General features: G+C 37.4%; 1 long non-coding RNA gene across 1 annotated transcript; it reads left to right on the forward strand.

The window, feature by feature from the left end:
• The first annotated feature begins 16748 nt into the window (after positions 1–16748).
• Positions 16749–17395, forward strand: LOC131222364 (uncharacterized). The gene is made up of 3 exons (XR_009160013.1): positions 16749–16918; positions 17001–17108; positions 17194–17395. It is a non-coding gene; the product is annotated as an uncharacterized LOC131222364 (long non-coding RNA).
• Positions 17396–18289: the final 894 nt, after the last annotated feature.

The following is an 18289-nucleotide window of genomic DNA, read 5'->3' on the forward strand; positions in this document are numbered from 1 at the left end:
CGACACCATTTCCATTGAAAGCATCTGGTCTTACCCTCTTGCGTGCTGGATCCATCAAGCTGACGAATAGATATCCGAACGAAGATACCCTCTTGCGTGTTAGATCCATCAGCATCTCCTTCCCTCTCTCTCTCTCTCTCTCTCTCTCTCTCTCTCTCTGGAAAGGTAAGCCCTAACCCTTATTCGTTTTTCTTTTTTCTTCTTTTTTTTCTATTTTCCTTTCCCCTCTCCTTTTGCGCAAAATATGAAACGACCCTGTTTTGCAGGGGGGGCGGTTTCGGATGCCTAACTGCGGGGCCCACCGTGATGTACCTTCCTTACATCCACACCATCCATCCGTATTGAAAGCTCATTTTAGAAGATGATAAAAAAAATGAAGCTGTCCCAAATCTCAAGTGGGCCACACAACAAGAAACAATCTCAACTAAATTCTTACCATTAAAAACATCACGGGTCCACTTAAATATTCATGTGCCATCCCAAGTAATTTTAGGAATTGAGCCTAAAAATGAAGCATATATATTTTCAAATGTACCACACCATAGGAAACAATGGACTTGAACTTGTACCATTGAAAATTTCTTAGGGCCACATAAGTTTTAGATCAAGCTTAAATTTTTGTTTCCCATACATATGTTTGTATAATCTTATAAACTGGTTGGATTACAAATAAACATTATTGTCGGGCCTGGTAAGGTTTCACAAGTGGAAATCATTATCCTAATTGTCCTGTGGTATGATCCACTTCATATTTGTATGTGCGTCAATTTTGGGCTTAACCCCTTAAATTAGATGGAAAAACGGATGGACGGCATGGATAGACCACATACGTTCAAGGTGGGCCCAACCGAGTTTACTCGGTGCGATAAGAGCGTACCGAGTAACTCGGTACTCAATCCGATTTACCATCCAACCTATTGATAAGGAAATCAGATCTTTTATCGTACCGAGTAAACTCAGTTAGCCCACGATGAATGTATATGATTTATCCATGTCATCCATCCATTTTTCCGGCTTATTTACGGGATTGAGACCAAAATTGAAGCAAATATAGAGCTCAGGTGGATCATACCACATGAAACAGTGGGAATAATGATTTCCACCATTGAAACCTTGCTAGGCCTCACAGTCATGTTTATTTGACAACCAACATGTTCATAAGATCACACAAACATGGATGAAGGGAAAAATCAAATATAAGCTTGATCCAAAACTTCTATGGCCCCCAATGATTTTTCTACGGTAGAAGTTCAATTCATATTGTTTCCTATTATGTGGCTCATTTGATATTTTTGGGATTAAGATTTAAAATTATATGGTAAAATGGATGGATCGTTGCGGCTGAAAATTGGTCTGACCCCTAAAATGAGATTTCAATACGATTATGACGTTTGACAAGCATTATTAAATAAAATTAAGTTCTATCATTACCCCAAGAGTTCTATTTAAACATATGTTACAAAGAGCAAATGACAGTGGTGGACCTAGACTGAATTAACAGTTAAGTCTCCTAAGACTGATCCTAACATGCAGAGAGGACTTTATACCCTTGTGGGCTAGCATTTCTTATGTAATACCATTCTGATTTCTTTGAGAGTAAGTTTCCTGGGTCCTTGTTCTTCCCAAGAGTTCGAAGGTGAGAGGATGCAAATAAAATTCATTGAAGTTTAAAGTTTAAAGACTCACCAAGTTAGAAGGAATGATCCAATTTGGGTTCAGTTGGCACTTGTACAAATCAGTTATGCAATAAGCTGCTTTTATCAACCTGATGTGAATTGGATGATATTTACTGGTAACGAAGTGGCTTTGTATTGTTAGGTGTACCTAGATGTTTTTATATGCTATTTTATGTTTCAATGAACTTATGCAGATCTCTCTCTCTCTCTCTCTCTCTCTCTCTCTCTCAGTGTACTTCTGTTCCAATGGTAGAGAAAAATGAATTGTAGATTTAAATTCTACAAAATTTCTAATCTCTAGCGTGACTATTTTGTAAATTTAAAGAAATGGAAGGAAAAAAAGAAAGGAAAAGAAAAACAAATCATTTATTTATTCGGCCTTCATGTTTTACCATCAATTAGGTTCAGAGTTGTAATTTTGTATGTGTGTTGTGCTTACATTGTATTTTATATTTCTTTGTTAATGAAATTGTTCCAAACATCTTCTTCCAAGATTCATCAGAGAAATTGTTTCATATCTGATTGTTTCTATTCTCGTGCTTATCATGCTTACAGATTGACATGTTACACAGTTTGCACTGTTTCCAAAAATTGACTGAGGCAAACGATCTGATTTTTGGGACAGGGACTCTTTGTATTTTTCCCTTCATATAAGTCTAGTTGACCTTATTAAGGTCTGTAGGCCCTAGGAAGTTTTTAATGGTGAGCATTCGATCAACACAATTTCCCCTAGATGTGGTCCACCTGATATTTGGATTTGTCCTCAAATTTTGGAACCACTTCCTAGAATGGACTGGTAAAATGAATGGATGATGTAGATATAGAACACATCTTCACTAGGGCGGGGTCTGTTTAACATTATGATTTTGGTTGGCACGGGCCCGCCAATCCATAAAGGTAACACCAAAGGCCCACGCGTGTGTAGAATGTAGCTCACGTGTGCCATGCTGGCAAGCGAGGCCCCTACATGAGCTGCCTTGTACATGCGCGGGCTTGGATAAGTTTTTTTTTCTTTGTTAGCTTATTAGTACACCCATGAGGTCAAGCTGTGTGGGCCCCAATCTCAGGTGGACCACACCACATGAAAACAATAGTGATTGGATATCCACAATTAAAACCCTCCCACAGCCCACTGTACTTTTTATTTGACATCCATTCTTTAGGATTAGGTCATACAGGCCCAGATGATGGGAAAAGACAAAAACCAGCTTGATCCATTCATTAATGGTGGCAAATAAACCTTACATTGGACCCTAGGAAGTTTTTAATGGTGTGGTCCACCTAAGATTTATATTGCCATGTGATATGTCCAGACCTTACAAGATCCTCCAAATTCCCAAGAATATTTGATATTATTAGTCTTAATTTCATTTTTAAATCCCAATTAAATAATTTTATTTAGTATCATTTTTAAATCCTAATTTCATTTATTCTGTGGGGGCCCCACCATGATGTATGTGTTTAATCCATGCCGTCCCCATGAGGTCAAGTTGTGTGGGCCCCACCATGATGTGTGTCAAACATCAACACCATGCATTTGATGGGTCCCCTTTAAATTATAGGATAATCCAAAAATCAGCTATATACGGAACTCCGGTTGGCCATACCATCCAAAATCACGTGAAGACACACCTAAAACATATAAAAGCACTCGGTGGGCCCCACCTGAAATTTGGATGCGTTTGAAACTTGGTATGACCCCTCATCCCAGTGGCACACACATAATGGATGGGCTGGATTTGTGGACCACATCTCTGTGGGCCCAAAAAATAATTTAGAATCTTTTGATGGAGGGTAACCCCTCTCAACTTTTGCATGTGGTGTGGCCCACGCAAGTCATAGACCGATTTGATTTTTAATCCCTGGGCCCACCATGGGATGATGCATCTGACTGATGGGTAGATGTTTATAACGCATCATGGTGGGGCCCACAGAGCCATACCAAAAAAATCCCCAAATTTGGGCGGGTCTTGGCATGCTCTCAAAACAGAGGGCCGCCCAAAAATTTCCCAAATCTCTCTCTCTCTCTCTCTCTCCCTCTCTCTCTCTCGCACGCTCCGTTCCCTAACCCTATCTCTCTCTCGATCTTGCTCCAGCTCTCTCATCTTCCTCCCTCTCTCTATTCGTTCCCCAATCTCTCTCTCTCTCTCTCTCTCTCTCTCTCTCTCTCAATCTCTGTTGCCCAATCTCGTGCTCCATCTCCCTCTCCCTATCTCGTGCTACCTCTCCCTCTCCATCTCCCTCTCCCTGTGTCGTGCTCCCTCTCCCTCTATCAGATTCATCACCTTAGAAAACCTCAGAGGACCCTTCATCATCTCGATTGGAGTTCCATCATTGACTTGTCTCGGTGCATTTGGGACAACTGGTTTCCCTCTTTGTTGCTAGATTGAGAGGCGCCATTGCAAGCACTTCAAGATAAAAAAGGTATATGCTTCGTTCTGACATTTACTGACATTTTCTTATTGCTGACATTTTCCCCAATTTCTTCAATTCCATTTCCCCTTTTCTTTTGTGTTTTTTCTGGAAATTCTTCTTGAGTTTGATCTCTTTTTCATTTAGGTTCTCGAATTCTTCTTCTTAGATTCAAAATCACAGAACCCAAATCATTGGAAGTTGTTTTTCCTTTTTTAACAATCAAATTGTTCAAGTGGGCACATGTTTGAGTGATCCAAACCGTTGATATTATCGGCCCCACTGTGTATGACACATGGACCCCAACTCGCCCTGATGGGCAAAATGCTAAACCCTTCAACTGGTGGCCAGCAAGTAGATGGTTAATAAAGAAAATACACCATGAATGCATATTCAACTTATTAGATGGCTGTGATTTTCCAATCTCGGGAATTTTTTGTTCATGGGTTATCTGTGGTGAGGCTCATCATCTCAATGGTTTTGATCAATAAACGATGGACCCTACTTATACAAATGGAACTTGAGCATGCTTTACAAACACCCATTTGGAGCAATTTATGGTTCCTCTGTATGATAGGTTTTGGTTGATTTTGGATTTATAGTTATATCAATTTTGTCGAAGTTTTATACCTTGTTCCCTTCCTTTTTCTGGAAATTCATAGTAAATAAGTTTAACTTTTGATGTTGTTGATAGAATCATTCATCTGGTGGGGTCTTCCTTAGTGATAAATAGTAGAAAGGTTTCATCAATCAGATGGTCTAGACCATCCAATCAGTGATGAATGAATGGTGGAAAATAAATATTAGCTGAGTCAGCACTGTTTGGGAAAATAAATATTAAGTTCAAGGTCTTTTCTTTATTATGTTTATTTTAAAAAACTCAATTTCAGACTTTCTGCAATGTATTTAAATTAATTGTTTCTCTTTAATGTTTACTAGATTAGGGCGGTGGCAACGCTCTCAACGTTCAGAGGACTGTTTGAGATTTGATTGCAGCAGGTGTTGCTAGTTGCTTTCCTGAGGTACAATGTAAATCATACATGTTTTGAGACATTGGGTTCTTTTCTTCTTTCTTTCTTTTTTCTTTTTTTGAACTTGGCACCAGAATATTTTAAATCCTCATTATTATTTTTTCTATAACAAAAATTGTGTATGGAAGTCTAGTTAGCTCCATATCTTGTGCTTGTGTATTTTTTTCTAACATGAAAGTATCCACCTTGTCAATGACATTTGTTTTGACACCCTAGAGCTAGATAGTTAGGTCAGGAGGACCTGTCAGTAAGAGTCTTGCGCTTGCTGTGTGTTTTTTTCATGATTTCTTGGATGTACTTAAGTAGTTATGTGTGCTCAAAAACTACATTAAATAAAAGGGATAGGACATTGATTGAGAAAGAGGGAAGAATCCCCAATATAAGTAACCAATATTGACACCCATTTTACTAGAATGTCAGAATTCTCATCACCTTCTCTAACAATATAAAAATAACAAGATGCTTCGCCTAGATCTAAGTCTTGGAATAAAGAAATCCTCAATGATTCAGCTTCCATGCAAGTTGCTATTTGATCACATTTTGAGAACTTTCTTAGACAATTTGATACCATTATGTTTTTCAAGGTTTCAAGTTTGTATGACATTGTTTCCAACATTGGCATATGTCCGCTTTCAAGTTAGTTGGATTCGGGCAAACAAGATCATGCACACATATCCTCTATACAAGTGTAAAATGATGTTGTGTTTGACAGACATAGTTTCAATTGTTTGAATAATGCTTATAATGCTTAAATCAGTCCACTTGGACATGTGTTTACAATGCTTGAATCAGTCCACTTGAACATGTGTTTACGATGATTAAATTAGTCCACTGGAACATGTGTTTATGATGCTTAAATCAATCAACTCGGATGTGTGGTAATGATGCCAAGATATTCGGCAAGAACATGTGTTTATGATGCTTAAATAAATCGACCTGGATGTGTGATAATGATGCTAAGATCAGCCCCCTAGAACATTTGCTTATGATGCTTAAATCAATCTACTTGAACATGTATGAATGATGCTTGACTTAGTTCACTTGAACATGTGTGAATAATGCTCAACTTGGTTCACTTGAAAATGTGTGAATGATGCTTGACTTGGTTCACTTGAACATGTGTGAATAATGCTTGACTTGGTTCACTTGAGCATGGGTGTATGGTGCCTATGTTGTAATTTATAGATTTGTAAGTTAGATAATTAGTTACTCGTTTGAGGATTTCTATGGGGCCATACATAGATATGGTGTATTTTTGGTGGCATAGAAATCACTCAAATTGTCCCATTTTGGATAGTTCAAGGTTAGATGGATAGTATGCTTTCATATAATCTATTTAAATGTTCATGCCTGATTCGCGGTCCATCTCCTCATTTCTCTCTAGATATGTTTCTTCTGTTCCGTATCCAATGCCAAATATCTTTACATTGTTTTAGATATTTGGCATCGGAATGTAATGTAAGATCAACTTATCTGGAGAGGCATGGGGAGATGCTGCCGGATTTTCGGTGTGGACGTTTAAGTGGGAATATGAAAGTATTACAATCTATCCAACCTTGGATGAGTAACTAATTTAGGATTTAATTGTATCATCTCGAAATTGATGGAGTAGACCCGGATGTGCGTCGGAGCTATCCGGATATTGAGCGGGGGTCTCTGAAAGGTGGGAACCGCTGTTATGACCATGATGAAGTTGTCCATTTCCTATGGACAGCATTGGAGGGGCCTGACCAATTGGAGCAGGCCGTGTTTATATCTGTATTTGCTTGAAATTAATAGAGTAGACCCGGATGTGCGTCAGAGCTATCCGGATGTTGAGTGGGAGTCCCTGGAAGATGGGAACCGCTGTTATGACCATGATGAAGCTGTCCATTTCCTATGGACAACATTAGAGGGGCCTGGCCAATTGGAGCAGGCCGTGTTTATATCTGTATTTGCTTGAAATTAATGGAGTAGATCCGGATGTGCGTCGGAGCTATCCGGATGTTGAGCGGGGGTCCTTGGAAGATGGGAACCGCTGTTATGACCATGATGAAACTATCCATTTCCTATAGACAACATTAGAGGGGCCTGGCCAATTGGAGCAGGTCGTGTTTATATCTGTATTTGCTTGAAATTAATGGAGTAGACCCGGATGTGCGTCGGAGCTATCCGGATGTTGAGCGGGGGTATTTGGAAGATGGGAACCGCTGTTATGACCATGATGAAGTTATCCATTTCCTATTGACATCGTTAGAGGTGCCTGACCAATTGGAGTAGGCCGTGTTTATATCTGTATTTGCAGGGACCACAACCTTAACCTAAACCACACCCTAAACCTATAACCTATAACCTATTCTCAATTCCCAAAACCTATAACCTACACTTATAACCTAAACCTAAATCTATAACCTAAACCCTAACCTTAACCTATAACCCATAACCTTAACCTAAACTTATAACCTTAACCTAAACCTATTCTCAAATCCCAAAACCTATACCTATAACCTAAACCTAGACCTTAACCTAAACTATAACCTATACTTATAACTTATAACCTAAACCTTAACCTAAACCTATAACCTATAACCTAACCTTAACCTAAACTATAACCTATACTTATAACCTATAACCTAAACCTTAACCTAAACCTATAACCTATAACCTAACCTTAACCTAAACCTATAACCTTAACCTATACTTATAACCTTAACCTAAACTTATTCTCAAATCCCAAAACCTATACCTATAGCCGAAACCTAAACCTTAACCTTAACCTATACTTATAACCTATAACCTAAACCTTAATCTAAACCTATAACCGATAACCTATACCTATAACCTTAACCTATATTTATAACCCTAACCTAAACTTATTCTCAAATCCCAAAACCTATACCTATAGCCGGAACCTAAACCTTAACCTTAACCTATAACCTATATTTATAACCTTAACCTAAACTATAACCTTAACCTATACTTATAACCCTAACCTAAACCTATTCTCAAATCCCAAAACCTATACCTATAGCCGAAACCTAAACCTTAACCTTAACCTATAACCTATACTTATAACCTATAACCTAAACCTTAACCTAAACCTATAACCTATAACCTATACCTATAACCTTAACCTATACTTATAACCCTAACCTAAACCTATTCTCAAATCCCAAAACCTATACCTATAGCCAAAACCTAAACCTTAACCTTAACCTTAACCTATAACCTATATTTATAACCTTAACCTAAACTATAACCTTAACCTATACTTATAACCCTAACCTAAACCTATTCTCAAATCCCAAAACCTATACCTATAGCCGAAACCTAAGCATTAACCTTAACCTATAACCTATACTTATAACCTTAACCTAAACTATAACCTTAACCTATAACCTTAACCTAAACTTATAACCTTAACCTAAATCTATTCTCAAATCCCAAAACCTAAACTTATAACATAAACCTAGACCTAAACCTATAACCTAAAACCTAAACCTAAACCTATAACCTAAACCCGATCCCGAACCCGAACCCGATTTCATAAACCTAAACCTTAACATATAACCTATACTTATAACCTTAACCTAAACCTATTCTCAAATCCCAAAACCTATACCTATAGCCGAAACCTAAACCTTAACCTTAACCTATAACCTATACTTATAACCTTAACCTAAACTATAACCTTAACCTAAACTTATAACCTTAACCTAAACTTATTCTCAAATCCCAAGACCTAAACTTATAACATAAACTTAGACCTAAACCTATAACCTAAAACCTAAACCTAAACCTATAACCTAAACCCGATCCCGAACCCAAACCCGATTTCATAAACCTAAACCTTAACATATAACCTATACTTATAACCTTAATCTAAACCTATTCTCAAATTCCAAAACTTATACCTATAGCCGAAGCCTAAACCTTAACCTTAACCTATAACTTATACTTATAACCTTAACCTAAACTATAACCTTAACCTATAACCTTAACCTAAACTTATAACCTTAACCTAAACCTATTCTCAAATCCCAAAACCTAAACTTATAACATAAACCTATACCTAAACGTATAACCTAAAACCTAAACCTAAACCTATAACCTAAACCAGATCTCGAACCCGAACCCGATTTCATAAACCTAAACCTTAACATATAACCTATACTTATAACCTTAACCTAAACCTATTCTCAAATCCCAAAACCTATACCTATAGCCAAAACCTAAACCTTAACCTTAACCTATAACCTGTACTTATAACCTTAACCTATAACCTATACTTATAACCTTAACCTAAACTATAACCTATACTTATAACCTATAACCTATAATCTAACCTTAACCTAAACTTATAACCTATAACCTACAACCTTAACCTATACTTATTACCTAAACCTAGACCTTAACCTTAACCTATAACCTATACTTATAACCTTAACCTAAACCTAGACTTTAACCTAAACCTATAACCTAAACTTAAACCTAAACCTATTCTCAAATCCCAAAACCTATAACCTAAATCTAAAACCTAAATGTATTCTCAAATCCTCAAACCTTAACCTATAACCCAACCTAAACCTATACTTATCACCTAAACCTATTCTCAAATCCCAAAACCCATAACCTAAACCTAAACCTTAACCTAAACCTATAACCTATAACCTAAAACCGAAACCTATAACCTAAACCTATACTTATAACCTAAAACCATTCTCAAATCCCAAAACCTATAATCTAAACCTAACATTTCCCTAAACCTATAACTTACACTTATAACCTAAACCCTAACCTAACCCTATAACCCATAACCTTATCTTAAACTTATAACCTTAACCTAAACCTATTCTCAAATCCCAAAACCTATAGCTATAACCTAAACCTAGACCTTAACCTAAACTATAACTTATACTTATAACCTTTAACCTAAACCTTAACTTAAACCTATAACCTATAACCTAACCTTAACCAAACCTATAACCTTAACCTAAACTTATGACCTTAACCTAAACCTATTCTCAAATCCCAAAACCTATACCTATAGCCGAATCCTAAACCTTGACCTTAACCTATAACCTATACTTATAACCTTAACCTAAACTATAACCTTAACCTAAACTATAACCTATACTTATAAACTTAACCTAAACTATAACCTATACTTATAACCTATAACCTAAACCTATAACCTAACCTTAACCTAAACCTATAACCTATAACCTATAACCTTAACCTATACTTATAACCTAAACCTAGACCTTAACCTTAACCTATAACCTATACTTATAACCTTAACCTAAACCTAGACTTTAACCTAAACCTAAACCTAAACTTATAACCTAAACCTATTCTCAAATCCCAAAACCTATAACCTAAACCTAAAACCCAAATGTATTCTCAAATCCCTAAACCTTAACCTATAACCCAACCTAAACCTATACTTATCACCTAAACCTATTCTCAAATCCCAAAACCCATAACCTAAACCTAAACCTTAACCTAAACCTATAACCTATAACCTAAAACCGAAACCTATAACCTAAACCTATACTTAACCTAAAACCATTCTCAAATCCCAAAACCTATAACCTAAACCTAACATTTCCCTAAACCTATAACCTACACTTATAACCTAAACCCTAACCTAACCCTATAACCCATAACCTTAACCTAAACTTATAACCTTAACCTAAACCTATTCTCAAATCCCAAAACCTATAGCTATAACCTAAACCTAGACCTTAACCTAAACTATAACCTATACTTATAACCTTTAACCTAAACCTTAACCTAAACCTATAACCTATAACCTAACCTTAACCTAAACCTATAACCTATAACCTATAACCTTAACATAAACTTATAACCTTAACCTAAACCTATTCTCAAATCTCAAAACCCATACTTATAGCCAAAACCTAAACCTTAACCTTAACCTATTACCTATACTTATAACCTTAACCTAAACTATAACCATAACCTATAACCTATACTTACAACCTTAACCTAAACTTATAATGTAAACCTTAACCTATAACCTAAACTTATAACCTAAACCTAAACCTATTCTCAAATCCCAAAACCTATACTTATAACCTAAACCTAAACCTTAACCTATAACCTAAACCTATACTTATAACCTTAACCGAAACTTATAACCTTAACCTAAACCTTAACCTATAACCTATAATCTATAACCTAAACTCAAATCCCTAAACCTAAACCTACACCTAATCCTAATCTCAACTCCAATTCCCTAAACTTATACCTATTCTCTATTCCCTAAACCTAAACATATAACCTAAACCTAATCTTAAAGCTATTTCCATAAACTGACTTTAGTCTTTTCATTGTAGACATGGATAAGAGTTGGATGCGAGCTAAGAACAGGTTTGGCCCAGAGTATAAACAAGGGGTTCAAGAGTTCATGAAATTTGCGCGAAATCGGGCAGATTTAATGAATAGGATTAAGTGTTCATGTCGAAAATTCAAGAACATGATATATAAGACTTTAGACAAAGTAGAGGATGATTTGTTCATAGTTGGGATTGACCAGGGTTACACTTGGTGGATCTATTATGGTGAAGATATGACCCATAGAGTTGAGCCCACTGAAGTCCTTGCTGGCACAATTGTGCCGGATGACGAGGATGAAGACGTTGACAAAATGCAAGATATCATAGAGGATGTGTTTAGGGGAACAGCTGCAGATATTGATTTTGCAGCGACAAGTACTAGCCAATTCCTCCAATGGGTGATGTCGAATCAGAAAAGTTTAGTAGGTTGTTGAGGAATGCGCAACGTCCTCTTTATCCGGGGTGTGAGAGCTTCTCCAAGTTGAATTTTTTTACGAAGTTACTTCATTTGAAAACAATAAATCATTGGAGTAATAAATTGTTCGACATGTTGCTTGAGTTGTTGAAAGAAGCATTACCGGACAGTGAGACATTGCCTAAGTCTCATTACGAGGCAAAATCCTTGATGCGAGACTTGGGCCTTGGTTATGAACTCATACATGCATGTATAAATGATTGTTTATTATATCAGAAAAAGCATGATAAGGCTGAAGAGTGTCAAGAATGTGGAGAGTCTAGGTGGAAGAATGACAGAGCCAGGGGTAAGAAAATCCCGTGAAAGGTGTTAAGGTACTTCCCATTGAAACCCAGATTGTAAAGATTGTTTATGTCTCGTAAGATGGCTGAAGATATGAGGTGGCATAAGGAGAAACGCGTTCATGATGATAGTACACTAAGGCACCATGTGGACTCTGAAGCCTGAAAAAATTTTAACAAGCAATATAACTGGTTTACAGAGGATTCTCGCAATGTTCGACTAGGTCTTGTAAGTGATGGTTTTAATCTATTTGGTAATATGAGTAGCTCGTACAGTATGTAGCCAGTGATACTTATGCCTTACAATTTACCTCATTGGTTGTGTATGAAGTAGTAATTTTTCATGATGTCATTGCTTATTCCTGGACCCAAGTACCTGGGAATGACATTGATGTATATTTGTGACCGTTAATAGATAATTTAAATGAGTTGTGGAGTCAAGGTGTACAAACGTATGATACATTTGCAGAACAGACATTTCGATTGCATGCAGCGGTCTTGTGGACAATAAATGACTTTCCCGCGTATGAAAATTTGTCTGGGTGGAGTACGAAGGGCAAGTTGGCTTGTCCTACATGTGGTATTGACACTTATTCATTGTCATTAAAGCATGGTAGAAAAACGTGTTATATGGGCCATCGTCGCTTCCTTCTGAGCGATCATAGTTGGCATCGGAAGACGATGATCTTTGATGGCAAACAAGATCATAAGCTCCCTCTAAAAGAGTTATCTGGAGAAGACGTGATGCAGCAACTGAGTAACATTGGAGAAGTTAGATTTGGTAAGGCATCGCACTTGAATAAGAGGAAACGTATAGTATTGGACTATAACTCGAGGAAGAAGAACATCTTTTTTGAGTTGCCCTATTGGAGTGATCTGAAATTGCGACATAACTTGAATGTCATGCATATTGAGAAAAATATATGTGACAATATCTTCGGAACATTGATGATCATAGAGAAGAAAACAAAAGACAGTTTCAAGGCTCGATTGGATGTACAAGAAATGAGTTTAAAGAAAGAGTTACACTTGTAACCACATAAAAATCCGTATACTATACCAGCAGCCTGCTACACGTTGACAAAACTAGAGAGAAAGCGTTTATATAAATGGTTAAGATCGGTGAAGTTTCTCGATGGGTATGCGTCAACCATATCTCGGCGCGTAAATGTTACGGACTGTAAGGTAAAAGGAATGAAAAGTCATGATTGTCACGTCCTTCTACAATGCCTATTGTCGGTTGCGATTCGTGGATTCTTGAGCAAGGATATCAGTGCGGCACTGATTGAGTTGGGGATATTCTTTAAGGATTTGTGTTCAAGATCGGTGAATATAGATGTTATTAAACGACTAGAGAGGGACATTGCCATAATCTTTTGTAAACTTGAAAGAATATTTCCACCTGCATTTTTCGATGTCATGGTACACCTAGCGATTCACTTACCGCACGAGGCGAAGCTTGCAGGCCCAGTACAATATCGTTAGATGTATCCGATCGAAAGGTGGTACCAATATGTTAAAATTTTTATTCATTCCATAAACTACATATATCCATGTTTTCATACGTATAACATATTGGTTTTGTGTACAGATACCTTCACACACTGAAACGATTTGTAAGGAATAAGGCACGACTGGAGGGGTCGATAGCTGAAGCATACATTGATAATGAGTGCCTTACATTTTGCTCCATGTATCTTCGCGGCATAGAGACTAGATTCAATCGAGAAAATTGGAATGCCGATGAAGGGCAGGAGCATGAACAAGGACTCATATTTATATTTGCATATAATGTTCATCCTTTAGGATCCCCGACGTTTCAGGATATGGACCTTAGGAATCTAGGAAAGGCACGGTGGTATGTGTTACATAATTGTGAAGAAATAGAGTCGTTCTTGGAGTAAGTCTTCCCTCAATTATTATTTTCTCTACATACGATGATCTTAATGTTTCTTGCTGATGATGTGTCATTTATATATAGTGAACACATAGATGAGATGAAGTCCAAATTTCCTACAAATTATGATCGAATGCATCAGGATCAGTTTCCAGAATGGTTCGCCAAACGTGTAAGATTTCACATTGTATCTCATCACACTTAGCATTTTTGTTGTATTGCACATTATTTCAACTTATGAAAATCCCTAAACAATTATATTCTGTACATGATAATAGATGAAGACGTTGCGCACGAGCAACTCTGCGGATGCGTCTGATGCATTATACTCACTAGCGTGTGGCCCTGATAGACGTGTATCTAGATATACAAGTTGTATTGTAAACGGGATTTGGTTTCACACCGAAGAACGTGAGAAGTACAGGATCACACAAAATAGTGGAGTGGTTGTGAAGGGAACAAATGAGGAGGATGAAATTGACTTTTATGGCATTTTGACAGATATTATTGAGCTGAGTTATTATATGAAAAAGCAGGTGTACTTATTTAGATCTGATTGGTGGGACGTTGGAAATAAGAAGTTGGGAATACAGTTTGACAACTACTTTACGAGAGTAAATTTATCTCGGAAGTGGTTTAAGGATGACCCATTTGTCCTCGCCAGCTAAGCCGAATAAGTATTTTACCTCACTGACACCAAGTTAGGCAGCTCTTGGCATGTGATGTAAAAATAAAGCCCAGGAACGTATTTGACGTTCCCATACCAGAAGTTGAAGATAGCGAGGACGGGGGAAATGACACGTTTAGGGTTGAAGAAGCATATTAAGAAGACATGCCATCTAGGGATACAGGGACTGATTCAAGTGTTGATATTGATGTGGTGCAATTAGACAGAGATGATGTGCCACCTGATCATGTTAATGCCTCAATAATATGTGATATTGTTACAGATGATAGCGGTTTCATTGATGGCGACGTTACAGACAATGAGGATGAAATACTGATTAGCAATAGTGATGGTGAAGAAATAGCCCTAAGTGATAGTGATACAGACGATGATTATTAAATGTACACATGATTTACATGTCATTTTTTAATTCGAATAATTTATGTATTTCATGTATATATGAAAATTACAAGTCATGATTAATTCTTTTTATTGACTTGTTTATAATCCACATTTGCAGTTAAGTCAATTTTTGATTATGTTCTCCTTAAACCGGAGCGTAGTAGAAGTACGCAACATACTTCATAAGTTGTTGCAGATGGATGTTTCGATCCTATCTTCTTTTAGTAGGGCCATAGAGATACCCGGTCTAGTTGATGAGTGTAGAGTGGAATATATCGACGATGACTCAGAGGAAAGATTATGTCATCTCAAAGAAATTTCGGGGCTGATAGAGATATATAACCGCGAAAACGAGATATGGAAGATGCGACTCTGTCACTTGCACATCTGAATGGAGTCCCGAGAGACCAGATTCCTCCTATTGTGACTGGCATGTTGGCCGTAAATATGTCGAGTGCTTTACACGAAATGACATATGTTTTTGAAGCATACGATAGCTTACGCAGGGAGTACTTCGGATAGTTTACCTCAAAGTTGTTTTGTATTACAACGAAATATGTGTATGTAATATAGAATGACAATATATAATGAAATTTTCAATGGTTATAAATTAAAGTTTACAATTTTATTATATTCTGCTTGCATTATAGTGTAATGGTCTAATCATATTTTAATCATCTCTCTAAGCATAAGCACAAATGCATTGTACCGTCAACACTACTTGTATAATGTTTTAGTATATTCCACTTGTATTGACATTGTTTAAATTTATAAGTTTGTAGCTCGCACATATTCAGTGACGGCACTAGGTGGGAGAGTACGTCGTTCACACACTGGATCTACCCCTTCTACCCGTGATGCGACGGAGCCAGCATCGCCGTCACATGTTGCATCGCAGGCGTCTGATCCCTCAGTCGCGCATACACCGGGCACTGCATGTAAGTCTAGATGTATATTTCTTTTAATGATTTCTGTTTATGTTTAGACTTACATATTTCTTTTACAACAGCGTCGTCGACCAGCTAACGAGGACGTGGACCCACGCGTGGGTTGCTTTTAGAACGACTTACACGTGAGGGTAGGGTGACGGTAGAGTTTCCATAGGACTGCATTAAACTTGTTGGGAACAATGCCATGTTGTTTATGTCGAATGTCGGTGTCTTATGTCGATCTCTGATCCCCCCACCACCCCCCATTGGGGAGACGTGATAGATGATGTGCGATAGCTCATCCGTCAGCGCCTTCAGGTAAATTTTAGTAAATTAAAATTTATTTTATAAAAGTTCATTTACGGTTAAGTTATTTTCTTAATAAGTTTATTGTCTTAATCTATTATTTTATGAAACTGTAGGATAAATTTGACTTGAATTTGAGTATTTCGCACATCTCTCATGCCTTCGATGACATGATGAAGGAGCGGTTCAAGGATTACCACAGTAAGTTACACCGGTAGTACAAGCGGTGTATGAGCCACGAGGAGGCTGTACAGTCCGCACTGCTGCACGTGACCGATGAAGACTGGCGGATACTCTGTGATAGGTTTTCTTTTGATTCTTTTCAGGTAATATTTACATATTTATGATATCTTAACATAATAATTAAATTCATAATTAATAACAATGTATTATGAATAATGTATTCAGAAGAGGAGCAAAATAAATTTTGACAATAGAGGAAAGTTAGAAGTGAACCACGTAGCTGGTTCAAAGTCATTTGTACGGCTCCGTCACGAGATGGTAAGAAAGTACTGGTAATTATTATATTTATATATTCTTTCTATGTATTTATATTAATTCTATTGTCTTTTCGATTGCGCAGTGAGATTCCGTCACTGGCCAGGAGCCCGGACCAGTAGACTTCTACAAAGGGACTCACTGTCGGCAGGCGGCGGGATCTTGAGTACATCCTAGAACCAGCGAAATTTGGGTAAAGATCCTTACATTATAAAATTTATTTGCATTAAATTATAATAATTTCATTTATTATGAAAATTCATATGTTTTCATTATAGGAGGAGATGGACACCTTACGTAGTCAGCCCACTCACGATGGTACTCAGCGGAGTGAGCCAGAGATCCTGAGTCAGGTGCTTGGCACCCGTTCTGGATATGTGCGTGGGTTTGGCCATGGTGTCAAGCTCATGGCACTCGCTAGAGCTGCCTCCAGCTGATCCATCATCGTTGGCGACAGCGCTGTACGCCGAGCTGATACTGCAGAGACCGATCCATCGTTGTTGGCGACAGCACCATACGCCAATCTGATGTCGCAGAGAGAGAGGTTCAGCAGTTATAGGTCGTCGTCTATGACATTAGAGAGCACCTGGACAGGCAGAGGGAGGAGCAGGAGAGGAGGCTGATGGAGGAGCTGGCGAAGCAGAAGGAGGAGCAGGAGAGGAGGATGGAAGAGATGCGGGTGGAGCATGAGCGACGGATGACGGAGATGTTTCAGGCTCTCACCGCACGCTTACCCACCGATGCCCCACCACCTCCGCCTTCATCTTTATGATTTTTTGTATATTTGTTTATGATGTTAAGTTTATATGTATTTATGCATGAATGAATGTGATGCGGATAAGATTGTTTGTGTTTGGATGAATGTAGTTTATGTTTGGGTTTGGGTTAATTTAGATGGATGTGAATGTGAATATGATGAAATATATTATATAACAGGTGTATATCAGGATGAATATGATGAAATTATTGTCAACAGGTGTATATCAGGAATTTTACGTTGCATATTAAAAAAAAAAAGAAGACTTTTAGCGACGAAACTTTTCGTAGCTAAAACTTTAGTAGTTTTTTAGCGACGAAAATTTTTGTAGCTAAAAGTTTTGAAATTTATTTGTAGCAGCGAAAATTTTCGCTGCTAAAAGTCTTGTAAAGTTTTTTAGCGACAAAAGTTTTTGTCACTAAAAATGTGACGAATTTTTTGGCAGCGAAAATTTTCTCTGCTAAAAGGCATGTAAAGGTTTTTTAGCGACGAAAAGTTTTGTCGCTAAAAGTGGAACGGATTTTTTAGCAGTGAAAATTTTCGCTGTTAAAAGTCTTTTACAGTTTTTTAGCGACGAAATTTCGCCGCTAAAAGTGCAACAATTTTTTTAGCAGCGA

The sequence above is a fragment of the Magnolia sinica genome, chromosome 13 (assembly GCF_029962835.1).
Source record: "Magnolia sinica isolate HGM2019 chromosome 13, MsV1, whole genome shotgun sequence".
Taxonomy (NCBI): Eukaryota; Viridiplantae; Streptophyta; class Magnoliopsida; order Magnoliales; family Magnoliaceae; genus Magnolia; species Magnolia sinica.